At 36.6% G+C, this 13,877-nt stretch overlaps 1 pseudogene; it reads left to right on the top strand.

Moving 5' to 3' along the window:
* Positions 1-13,877, top strand: part of LOC115291280 — a 138,440-nt pseudogene that overhangs the window by 20,652 nt on the left and 103,911 nt on the right.

The raw sequence follows: 13,877 nt of genomic DNA, 5'->3' as shown, positions 1-13,877 counted from the left end.
ATATATATATATACATACACACATATACATACAATGGAGTATTACATGGCAATGAGAATGAATGAAATATGGCCATTTGTAGGAAACTGGATGGACCTCAAGGGTGTCATGCTAAGCGATATAAGTTAGGCGGAGAAGGACAGATACCATATGTTTGCACTCATAGGTCTAACAGGAGAACAGGAGAAACCTAATGGAGGACCAGGGGGAGGGGAAGAGGGAAAGAGAGTTGGGGAGAGAGAGAGGGATGCAAAACTTGAGAGACTACTGAATTGTGAAAACGAACCTAGGGTTGAAGGGGGAGGGGGAGGGGCAAAAGAGGTGGTGGTGATGGAGGAGGGCACTTATGGGTAAGAGCACTGGGTGTTGTATATAAACCAATTTGACAATATACTGTTTAAAAAAAAATCTCAATATCCTGAACAACATATTGGAAACTGAATATATAAAAATATCAAAAGAATAATAAATCAGAATTTAAGAAACAAAACGGATGAACATAGGAGAAGAGAAGGAAAAATCAGATAAAAACAGAGAGAAGCAAACCATAAATGTCTCTTAAATACAGAGAAAAGAGGGCTGTTGGATAGGAGATGGGTGTGAGGTTGGGCTAAATGGGTGATGGGAATTAGGAGGGCCCTTGTTGGGACGAGCACTGGGTGTTATATGTAAGTGATGAATCACTAAATTCTGCTCCTGAAACCATTATTACACTATATGTTAATTAATTTAAATTAACAAGAAATCATGTTAGCTGGGAAGAATAATACATCATAAAAAAGTGGGGATATAAGGCTGGATCAACATTCCATACTGATTTTCACACAATATTAACAAGTTGAAGAAGAAACATGTGATTCTCTTAATGAATACAGAAATATCATTTTACAAAGTTCAGTATCCAATGAGCATTTAAAAACAAAAAACAAACACCAAACAAAACAAAAACCTCTCAGCAAACTGAGAATAAAAATAAATGCCCTTAGTCTAATACAGGGCATCTGAAAAATAAAATCTATAGTTTACATTATATTTTATGGTAAGAAAAGTGAATGCCTTTTACATAATACTGGTCAACTGTTCTCACTATTCCTATTTAATATTGTTCTGGATGTCCTAACCAGTGCTATAAAATAAGTAAATAAAGGTAAATATAAATTAGAAAAGAAGAAATAAAACTATCTCTATTCACATGAGATGATGTTCTACATAGAAATACTCCAAGGAATTTATAAACACATAAGCCTTCTAGAATAAGTGAAATTAGTGAGATTTCAGGAGACAGTTCAATATTAAAGAATCAAATGCATTCCTATAGATCAGTAAGGTACGATTAAGAATGAAAAAATTTTTAATTTTAATTTTTTTTTTATTGTCAAGTTGGTTTCCATATAACACCCAGTGCTCATTCCAACAAGTGCCCTCCTTCATGCCCATCGCCTCTTTGAATGAAAAATTTTTTAAATTACCATTTATAATGAGTTGACAAATACACATAAATCTAAAAAAATATAAGCAGATGTGTATGCTAAAAGTAATAAAACACTGGTCAAAAAATAAAAGATAACTGAAATAAATGAAGAGATAAGCTATGATCATGAATTAGAAGTCTTAATATTGTCAAAATGTTAATTCTTCCCAAACAGACCTATGGATTCAACAGAAAATTGAGAATGAGCTTGTAAACACCAAGAAGCTAGTTCTAACAATTATATCGAGAGTCAAAGGAACTAAAATTGCCAAGACAATTTTGAAAGAGAAGAAACTAGAAGCAACCACACTAGTCAATTTCAAGACTTCTGAGAAAGCTACAGACATAAACAAGTGTGGTATTGATAAAAGGGTAAATCCATAGTTCAATGGGACACAATAGAATCTAGAAATAGATTCACACAATATGGTCAATTAGTTTTTTTTCAAAAGTTCAAATGCAGTTCAATGAAGAATTTCTAGTCTTTATGGTGAATGGTTCTTGGAAACTGTGACATCTATATGCAAAAGAAAAATGAATCTCAGGGTGCCTGGGTGCTCAGTCAGTTAAGCATCTGATGCTCGGGTCATGATCTCATGGTTTGTGAGATGGAGCCCCACGTCAGGTTCTGTGCTAATGGTGCAGAGCCTGCTTGGAGTTTTCCCTCTCCTCACTCTGTCCGTCCCCCTGTTCGTGAGGTCTCTTTCTCTATCAAAATAAACAAACATTAACAAAAAATGAATCTCAAATAATACCTCATAAATCTAAATATTAAACATAAAGGCATACGACTTTTAGAAGAGAACAATGAACAGAATCTTTGTGAACATGGTCAGGCAACAAGATCTTAGGATAGCCAAGGGTGGGGGGGAACATGATAAATTGGACTCATCAAAATTAAGAACTGGTGATCTGTGAAAGACCCTGTTAAGAGAATGAAAAGACCAGCCACAGACTGGAAGGAATTATTTGCAACTCACTCTCCAGCAAAGGCCTCCTAAGCAGAATATGTCATAAACTCTTAAAATTCAACAGTAAGAAAGCAAGCAACCCAATTAGAAAACGCATAGAAGACTTGCAGATCCTTCAATGAGACATACAGATGACAAGTAAATGTATGAATAGATGCTCAACCTCATTAGTCATTCAGGAAATGCAAATTTTGACCACAACGACATACTGTTAGACACCAGAATGGCTAATATTAGAAATAAAAGACATGACCGAATGCTGGCAAGACGTGGAAGTAACTGGAAGTCTCCTACATTGATAGATAGCGATGTAACTAACTTCTCAAAGGAATGACCTAAAAAGTCCCAGGGTGCTGATTGTCTCCTAACAGTGTTGCTTGGCTGCAAGGAGGAAAAACTGAAGGTCTAACGGATTTCTGAAATTGAGTTCACAGGAGCTGGAGGAAACCCAGTAATCAAAGTCAATTTGCCTTTGTACTTCTAAACCAGAAGGACCAAAGTGGGTAGAAGTCAAATAAAAGAAACTCTTCTTTTTGAGAAAGACAGGCATGGCCTTGCTGCCCAAGGACTTGACCAACAGGTATTTGGTAATATTCATCAAAAGTACTGAGCTCTTACTTTCAAAAGTCTCTTTGGCATAATCCTTAAAGTACTCACAAGAAAATATACATTTGTTCTTGGACACTGGGTTTTAAATATTTGTTTATTTGAAGAAGATGTTCCCAGGAGCTGACAGCTAGTGAAAGAAACTTACAGGGATTTTTTTGGGGGGTATTTTGAGAAGATAGTTTTATTTCCTAAGATTTTAGATACAAGGATTTTAAGAGATATCAGTCAGTGTTCAGTGCATTATTGCTGCCTAAAAATTTTTTTTAATCTTACAGAAGACTAAATCTGTGTTGTTTAATATGGTAGCCCTCTGTGGCCTATTAATTTTAAATTTAAATGAAGTTAAAAATTTAGTTTCTTATCATATTAGTCACATTTCAAGCGTCCACAAGAGCTACATGTAGCTCCTGGTCACTACGGTGGACAACATGGCAACAATACAGAAATAAAGACTCTGGGCCTCGCAGGCTGGAGGCTGTGGTTTCCATTCTACAGTCTTGGGCAAACCTCAGCTTTCTGAAAACTAAAGAAAGAATGCTTGCTATCTGGGAAGATTAAACCAGATAACATTAATAATAATGATCATTGTTACTGGAAATTAGACAAATATAATTTGACTGAGGAATTTAACTTTTCTTTGAAATAGTTTATTCCAGTTTTGAGTCACAATTTACGTTGGTGAATAGGATGTCATTTTTATTTCTTCCTATCAGGCTATCTCCCTGATATTTGCGGATTAGTGGGAGAAGAGGAAAGTGCCTCATTTTTATTTATAATTTGATGAAGTAGGGAAGAACGGGGTACTCACTATCTCATTTCATTTTCCATGTGTCTCTGTGTTCCCACCTTGTGACAAGGCATGAAATACGTTGTTTCCGGGGGAGGCTGCTATAAGCTAACAGCCTTAAATAATTATAAAATCCCTCTTCCCTAAATAATTATTATGAAACTAAATTCTTTGGAATGACAAATGTTTATACAGAAGATAGAATGGCAATAGGAATGTGAAAGAGGAAAGAGGAATCTTATTACAGGGATTCCTAGGCTAATACTTTAGGATAAGCATACTTTATTCCTTATTTGTTTTTATTCCTTTGGTGTCACTGGGTACCATCACTCATAATATATTTACTCAAGATCCTTCCCCACTCCAGAACTAGGGTTTACAATACAGGTCTTTGATGCTCTGAAAAACTATAGTGCACTTCATTACAGAGTATACTTAGAGGGAGGATGAGCTTTAGTGGGGGTGACCTGTCACACCAGCTCATCCATTACGTCTCTTGTCACAACTGTTTACTTTTTCACACTGTGCTGGAGCCGTTACGAAGAAACACTAAGGTGCGTTTGGCTACATGCTGTTCTCCTCTTGACCTGCCAGGGAATTAATCTTGAATGCTCAATTTAATGCTTTCTAACAATGACTGCTGGGGGTGAAAAAGTCTATTTTATTTAAAAAAAAAAAAAGGCATCCATTTAAAACACAGTCAGTGTAATTAAGTTCTATCACTTTATCTTGGGAAGTAGTAGGAGAAGGTCCATGGATCTCTTTAACATCATACATACAGATGACTGGGGCAGAGTGTTTACTTACAGATTAAAGTGGACAAAATCAGTAACACATACTTACTTACAAACAGGCACTGCAAATGATGGTAATATATGGAAAATTCTAATTTTCTACCAGTGATTTGACAGAGGACTTTGAAACGTTTTTCTATTTATCAAATTTAACACAGGAATTTTTGTATTTTGTGCCTTTTTAAGAAGTCACATGAAATTCACACAGAAAAGATGAAGGAAAGGGGTGTATAGCCCTTTACTAAGATTCATGGGAATGAACAAAAGGAATCACAGAATAGGGTGGAAAAAGAATTCATAATTAAATTCTCGAACAACCACAAATCAAAGATAGGAAGACAGTTTGCCCAGGGCAGTGATATGTGTTTCAAACTGAGGCTTAACAAGTGCCAAAAACTGCTAGCAAACTTCTCGAGCAAGGGACACATTTTTCTAAAGGTGAGTTGGCAGGTTGTGAGAGACTCCAGTAAGAGCCTCTTCCTTCGAAGACTGAGGCTTAGTGAGTGGACAGGGCATCAAGAACATAGAAATGTCCTTGCAGAATTTTGGCTCCATGGAATGCCAAGAAAGCTTGAGAGAGAGGAGCTCAACAAAGGAGAAATGAGAAAAGATGAAGAGACACAAATTGCAGCTTGGTGAGAAAGCTTCATGATGAATCACTCTAACTTCCGCCTTAGTGATTTGCTCTACCAGAAGTAGAGTGAGCATCCTTGTTCATCTCAATTTACTTCCCACATGCCTATTTTTACTTATACTAGTCCCGAGCAAATAGAAAGTCACACATAGATGACGACTAGTTGACAGGGGTCCTAGATAACACCTTGTAATCATTAACCATTACACTTTCTGTCTTCCCTAAAAAAAAAAGTTTAAAAATTGCATAAAGAGCCATCAGTACATTTCAGAGAACTGGGAATGAAGAACATTACAGACAAATACTCCTCTAAACTCTTTAAAAAAAACCAAGCATGGAACCTGTGAGGTGGGGAGAATGTCAAGGAATCAGTACAGGAGATGGAAGAAGAGATCATTGAAGAGAGGCAAAGCAATCTGGCCACAGTGAGGAAAGAAATTAAAGAAAATGATTAAACCATTTTTAGGAAAAAGAAAATTACATCAGAAGCAGCTAGAGGTAGAATGGATACTGCTAGACATAGAGGCAATGACATGGAGGACAAGCATGAGAAAATAATAAACACAAAGGAAGACCAAAAACCAATGAAATTCACATTAGGCATGGCAGATTTGTTCACTCTTTGGAATAGAGTATCCTTAAAGAAGTGCACAAATGATCAAATCAAACCACCACCATCACCACAGACAACAGTAAACTTCATGGGCATAATAAAAAAAAATTCCTATGAAGGAGGAAGTTCTGAATCTGCAGATACCATACAGCACAGCAGTTTTTCCTAAGAAAATTTGGAAAATAATCAGTGAAATGATATATTCCAGAGAGGTTTTTGAAATGCAAGGATAGAGAAAGAAATCTGAAGGTGTCAAGTGAGACAGAGACACTAAATTAGTATTCCTGATTTTATATCTCCCAGAAGGCACAGAAGCGATGTCTACTGACTATTAAAAGGAAAACAGGGGCGCCTGCGTGGCTCAGTCAAGCATTGACTTCAGTTCAGCTCATGATCTCATGGTTTGTGGGTTCGAGCCCCGTGTCGGGCTTTGTGCTGACAGCTAGCTCAGAGCCTGGAGCCTGCTTCGGATTCTGTGTCTCCCTCTCTCTCTGCCTCTCCTCTGCTCATGCTCTGTCTCTCTCTATATCAAAAATAAATAATAAGAACAAAAAAAGTTTTGTTTTTATTTTTTTAAAAAGGAAAAGAAAACTAATATACCCAGCTCAGATTTTGGTCACTTTTATTTTTTTTAATTTTTATTAAAATTTTTTAAAATGTTTATTTATTTTTGAGAGAGAGAGAGAGAGAGAGCACATGCGAGTGGAGAGGGGCAGAGATAGAGGGAGACAGAATCCGAAGCAGGCTCCAGGCCCCGACCTGTCAGCATAGAGCCTGACATGGGGTCCAAATCCGAACTGTGAGATCATGACCTGAACCAAAATCAGACGCTTAACTGACTGTGTCACCCAGGTGCCCCTTGGTCAGTCTTAAAGACAAAAAAAGTCATTCTAAAAAAAGTGAATAGTTGAAGAGACCTAGTTGAGAATGGAATCCAGCCCATCAAGAAATGAATAAAGAGGATAAACAGCTGAGAGAGAAGAAATTGTGAAACAAAGGAGGGTCTGTGAGAAAGGATCCCATGTAAATTTATAAGAAAGTTAATGACCAACCACGATGAGAATGAGGATTACAAAAGAGAATGTAAACATTATAAACCCTCACAACGTAAATCTAAAAGCACAATAAACAAAAGCTGTCTTTGGGAATGGGAAGAAATGTAAATGAGCCGTATTCTTTATCTTCCACAGCAAAATGTCAAAGATTACTTTTCTAAAGGTATTGGCTGCATCCATATGGAGATTGTGATGATAAATGAAAAAAATAGAAGAATATATATAGTATGATCCTAATTATAAACTGGGGGGGGGGTGGCTAAGATTGGCAGGAAAAGAAACCTTCCAGTTAACACAACAGTATAAAGGGTCTGCAGTGCCTTTATAATTAATATCAAATAAATCTCCCTTTTGAATGGATAAATGTTCTATCTTCCATGCTAAGGCCAATGTCTCGTCAATGATTTGAGTGATTCTATTAATCTTCTGAAAATATTTCCTTTGTCTTAACTCAAGGTAAAATAGTCAGACTTACACTGATTTCTTTCAAGTTTCCTTAATTTTTAAATATAGCTTCAGCAGACATATTTATGTGATGAGAGAGCTCATGAGCCCATGAACAACCACCTTTTAAATGGCACGTATGCTGCCTCAGTACCGTGAATGTCTTTAAGCAGTATCCTTAGAGTACCCAACCATCAGCTTCTGGAATTAAAGACTACAACTTGAAACAGTACATAGACTAATTGAGGCTCATCAAGGAAAGCAAAGCACCTAACCAAATTAACAGTCATCTCTCTAAGGTTAACTTTGTGGGCTGTTACATAACTGGGGTCTTAGAGCGTGACATGTTCTGCATCATGAGAAGGAGCAAAGTTAAGTATTCCTGCAGTGTTATGGAGGACTGTAGGTCCTTCTAAAGTCCCTACATTCAGCCTTTCAGAACGTGTTGCATCCTGATCAGTTTCTCGCGTGTCTCCTTGTGTTTGATTCACAGAACAGTCTGATAAGGAGGGACATGGAGCCTGAGAGAACCTGCCAGAAAAGTGAAGGGAGACACTATTTTTGACTGAGTACCCACGAGCAATTCAGACAGCAGCCAACCTGCTCGAAGACAAGTGGAATGTAAAATCAAATTTATGTCCCTCAGCAGATGCTGTACGTGTTCACCTGTCATAAGTGTATATAGATTATATTAAGACATAAGGATTGACAGGTTTGCAGGTTTTATTCTGAGAAAACAGGAAAACTTGTATAGAGAGGTCTATAAAATGCTTGAGAAACCCATCATAAAGCTGGTTTTAAGTTCTATTTCAAGAGACTGGCCGTGGTACTTCATTCCTAAGAGAAATATGACAATGGGGCTGGTGTGGGGGCAAAGCGAAATTATCCTGAAGTCAGAGCAAGTTCACTGCTATTTTAAAGTAATTATAATCTAGCTCCCTTGTTTGTTGAATAAAGGCTATTGTATTACTTACTAAAATAAACTATGATAATGTAATAGAACTGCCTAATTTTAGAGAGTAAACATGAAGTTGAATTGATATTTTGTAACTCTACAGAGTATCTAGATGAACAAGGGAAACATAACATTTAAAACAAAAATCTAATGGCAAATCTTTTAGATAAGTGGGCCTCTGTCGTTTAGGCTTCGTATAAAGCTGAATGTTCATACTGGGCAGTTTGCCAAAAAGGCTACAGTTGTCTTCATCAATTACAGTTATCCATGAACATTGAAAGCACCAGGGCCTTAGAAATGACTTTTATTATAGATCTTTTATGGTTCTGGGGTAATATACACCTTCCTTAGTGGGAAAATGGCCAAAGAACTTTGCAACACAAAAATCTGTGATGGGTGCTAGAATGATTAATTCTAATTTTTTTAAAGACCTATTAAAGATATTCTACAATTAAATCAAAATACCTTATTAATGACTATGGTCAGTTTGGGTTTAGTTATCACTATTACAAGTATATGTGTGTTTATACAGATGAATTTATATATCATCTATCTTTAATTGTCATATTGTATGTAAAACTCTTTCTTTTAATCAAACATAGTATCATCAAGTTCCATTTCTAAGTCTAATCATGACATTCTGTTTTATCAATATCACATTTCTGACATATTTCAATATTTGTTATAGCATATTAATTATAGGAAATGTAAGGATTCCAGTAAGGATAAGCTCTTAAATGAATAACTTCCATCTATTTGGTACTGAAATATGGCTAAAGTTATTTTGGCCTACTGATCTACATTAATACATACATACATACACACACATATACATTCATATATATGTGTGTGTAGTCATATATATAAATACAAAAATATATGTATAAATATAAATATATATGCACATATAAAATATATATGTATATATAAATATATTAAGTATTTATATAACCTTCCAAAATGAATCCAGGGAAAAGATATTCTATTGTTTTTTGAAGTTTTATTTAAATTCCAGTTAGTTAGCATACAGTGTAATATTAGTTTCAGGTATAAATTTTATTTTATTTAAAAATTTATTTTACTTTATTTATTTTTTACCTTTATTTATTTTCGAGAGACAGAGCATAAAGAAGGGAGGGGCAGACAGAGAAAGAGACACAGAATTAGAAGCAGGCTGCAGGCTCTGAACTAGCAGTCAACACAGAGCCCGACGTTGGGCTGGAACCCACAACCGTGAGATCATGACCTGAGCCAAAGTCGGAGGCTCAACCGACTGAGCCACCCAGGCGCCCCCCCAAAATTTTTTTATATTAGAGAGGATCAAGAGTGGGGGAGAGGGAGGGGGAGGAAGCCCAACACGGGGTTCGATTCCATGATCCTAGGATTATGACCTTAGTCAAAATCAAGAGTCAAATGCTCAACTGACTGAGCCAACCAGGTGACCTCAGGTGTACAATTTAGTGATTCAATACTACTATACAACGCCCGATGCTCATCACAAGAGTCTTCTCTAATCTCCATCATCTATTTGACCTATCTCTCCACCCACCTTGCCTCTGGTAACTACAAATTTGTTCTCTAGTTAAGAGTCTGTTTCTTTGTTTGCTTCTCTCTCTCTTCTTTTCCTTATGCTCATTTGTTTTGTTTCTTAAACTCCACATGAGTGAAATCCTATGGTATCTGTCTCTGACTTGAACATTTAGCATAACACTCTCTAGCTCCAGCCATGTCACTGCAAATCGAATTCCTTTTTATGGCTGAGTAATATTCCAGTGTGTGTGTGTGTGTCTGTGTGTCTGTGTGTGTGTGTCTGTGTGTCTGTATACTACTTTTGCTTTATCCATTTGTTAGGCTGAGGGACATTTGGGCAGTTTCTATAATTTGGCTATTGTAAATAATGCTGCTATAAACACTGAGGGGCTTGCATCCCTTCAAATTGTATTTTTGATTCTTAGGGTAAATATCTAGTAGCAGAATTGCTGAATCGTAGGGTGGTTCTATTTTTACCTTTTTGAGAAGACACCGTTTTCTGAAGTGGCTGCACCAGTTTGCATTCCTAACAACAGTGCAGGAGGGCTCCCCTTTCTCCACATCCTTGCCACCATCTGTGGCTTCTTGTGTTGTTGATGTTAGCCACTGACAGGTGTGAGGTGATAGCTCATCATAGTTTTGATTTGCATTTCCCTGATGATGAGTGATGTGGAGCATTTTTCCATGTGTCTGTTGGCCACCTGGATGTCTTCTTTAGAAAAATATTCATGTCTTCTACCCATTTGTTAATTGAATTATTCACTTTTAGGTTAAGTTTTCTGAGTTCTTTATATATTTTAGACATAATCCTTTATCAGATAAGTCATCTGTAAATATCTTCTTCCAATCTGTAGGTTCCCTTTTAGTCTCATTGATGGTTTTCTTTACAGTGCAATGCTTCTTGCTCTTTGCATAGGTTCCCTTGCACTCCCAAGAATCATGACAACCCTCTGAAATGCTTCTCAAAGCCCAACTCACAAGCTGCCTTCAAAGCCCAACTTGCAAGCTGCTTTCTCTTAAAATCTTCCTCAATTCCCTTCCAGAGATCCTTTGTTCTTCCTTTTGCACCATCAGCGTACTTTACTTATTCCTGTATCAGAATGCTTAAGAGCTTAGCAAACATTTGATAAATAATTTTTCTACTAACGGATGGAAGGAGCAAACCAAAGATTCATTTAGTAGCAAGGGAATATCTAAAGTACTGGTGTGGGTATCATCTGGGTGGATTTATAAAACCAACACAATTCAGTCAGATCTTAATGGTTCATCAAATCTATGAAGTTCAGAATATTGCAGATCCTTGAAGGTTGATGGATTCAAATTCTTATGAATGCTAAGTTGTATGGATAAATATATGACAGGGGCCAAAATTAATGATTAGGATTTCAGATGAAAATTGTACCTGAAAACACAATTTCTGGAGTAGTGATTTGTCAGAGAGAATAAATCCTAAGAGCCATAAAAACTTTTAATTTAAGTCATATAAGTAACAGACTTTGCCATCTGCTGAGATGCCCAGTGGGCTTTAGGTTTAATTTGCTTCATATAGAATTTGGCCTTCTTTTATCTGCTTTTCTTGCCTTGGCATGGAATCTAATGCAGGTGATCTAGCGTCTCCTTGAGGACATTATTTTTTCCTTGTCATGCTCCGAAATACCACTCAATAAAATATACACTACACATTCCCAATTCTCTTGTTTGAACAGGAACAATCAAGGACACTAAAATACCTTTCTTTCATTTTCAGTTCAATTCTTCAAACTACCTGCTTGCTTAGCGGGCTTAATCAGCTACTAATGAATTTGTCTTCAACTGCACACTTGTCATCAAAGTTGTGTGAATTGGGGTAGCCCAGTTCGGAGAGTTGTTTCTTCTTCTTTTAATGTGAGGATGTTAGCCAAAACCATCTTGAGGCATTAACACTCTATGGTCTTCTGTTTCCAAATGTGCCATTCCTTGGTTATACTTTTATATGCTTAGGAACATTCTTGGGGCACCTGGGTGACTCAGTTGGTTAAGCATCCAACTTCAGCTCAGGTCATGATCTCACAGTCTGTGGGTTCAAGCCCCACATTGGGCTCTGTGCTGACAGCTCAGAGTCTGAAGCCTGCTTTGGATTCTGTGTGTCCCTCTCTTTACCCCTCCCCTGCTCCCTGTCTCTGAAAAATGAATAAACATTAAAAAAAAAATCTTGGAACTGAAAAGAACATGATTCAGAAAATTGCCAAATATTTCAAAAGGAAAGGGCATAGTCATGTACACGGTTGACTATCCCAATGTTGCCAGTTCAGGATAAGTTACAAAATATCAAAAAGGTTTTTAAATGCCCAAATTAGAGAGCTTAAAATAAGCCTGTAAGGAACCTGAAACACACACAGAATACTCAGTCACTTTACAAGCACTTCTATGACAAAGGCTCAGTAAGTGGTAATGAATGTAACTTCTTTCTATTTTACTGTTCCTCATCTTGAGGGACTATTCTTTACACATGGCTGTTGTGCATGGATGATGAGCATGTATTAATGTCTTTATTCACTCATTTAACAAGGATTTATGAAGCACCCAGGAAAAGCAGACACTGGGCTAGAGAGCACAGACATAATGGCCAGCTGTAGAACATGGTTCATGCCACCATTTAGCTTTCAAGTGTGCCATTGTAATATGAAAAAAATACACTGAAATAGAAGGCATTGGTTCTCTTTTTAAGCGAGAGTACACACTGGCATCTTTATGCCTGTTATTACGTTCACGTGGATAGTCTTTCAGCAACTACTCAATATCCTTTAAACTTTGTTTTTATGAAAATAAATCCCAATGAAATACTACTCAGCAATAAAAATGAACAAAACACAAACACATACAACAACACAGAGGCAATATAAAAAGGGTCAGACATGAATGACTACATGAATATTCCATTTAGATGGAATTTAAGAAAATGTGACATGCTGATGACAGAAAGGAGATCAGTGGTCGCCTAGACCTCAGTGTCGGGGAAGGGAGCCACTGAAAAGGAGTGGGAGAAACCTCTTTGGCAGCACGGACAATATCCTGATTATGGTAGTTTTTACATGGATTATAGGATACCAAAATTCATCTACATGTATAGTTAACAGAGGGCAAATTGTATTTGTTGTGATTTATACCACAATAAAAAGTGAAAAAAAGTTCACAGGAGAGAAGTTATATTAGTGAAAAACAGTAGAAAGAAAAAACCCCATTCATTTTTATAGGCTTTCTAACTCTATTCCCAAAGTAAGTTAAATTATTCGGCTTTGCTCTTCACAGAAAACGCCCTAAGTGGAAATGTTGTCATTACATCATTCACTTTATCAAAGGATGAGAATAAGAATTCACTATGAAGAGTATTTCTGCATTTTCATTGATGTCACTACTGAACGTCAAGTCCACAAAGTTCTTCAAACTTCCTTCGATACTGAGCCAAATCATTTAATACTGGAAAATAAGTTTCCTGACAAAATGGTTTTCATTCTTTCAATCCATCATTCCTCTTTTATTTTGCTACCAGGAAACTCAGAGATTAATAGTCACTCATGTCAAATTTATTAGTCTTGATTTCTTTTTTTCTCCCATAGAGAATCTTCTACTTTTTCCTTGAGACACAATTAGCATACACCATTGTGTACATTTCAGGTGTACGGCATATTGATTTGACAAATTTATACTTCAATGATTGCCGCCGCGGTGTTAGCTAACACCTCTATCATGTCACATAATTATCATTTCTTCTCAAGGTAGGGACAATTAAAATCTAGTCGCTTAGCAAGTGTAATGTTTGTAATACAGCTTTGTATTCCCTGGACTATGTATTAGAGCTCCAGGATTTATTTATCTACTAGTTGCAAAGACTTGGTTTTTAATATCATTTTCACCGACTGTGTTATTGGTGGTATACCACTGTATGAGTCTTTAATAAAAAAAAAATTCTCACCCACTTCAGAATAATGGACAGTAAGAAACATAGAAATCCAGAAGTGCTCTGACAAAGTTGGC

This window comes from Suricata suricatta, chromosome 5 (genome assembly GCF_006229205.1).
Source record: "Suricata suricatta isolate VVHF042 chromosome 5, meerkat_22Aug2017_6uvM2_HiC, whole genome shotgun sequence".
Classification (NCBI taxonomy): Eukaryota; Metazoa; Chordata; class Mammalia; order Carnivora; family Herpestidae; genus Suricata; species Suricata suricatta.
This window is presented reverse-complemented; position numbering and strand designations above follow the sequence as displayed.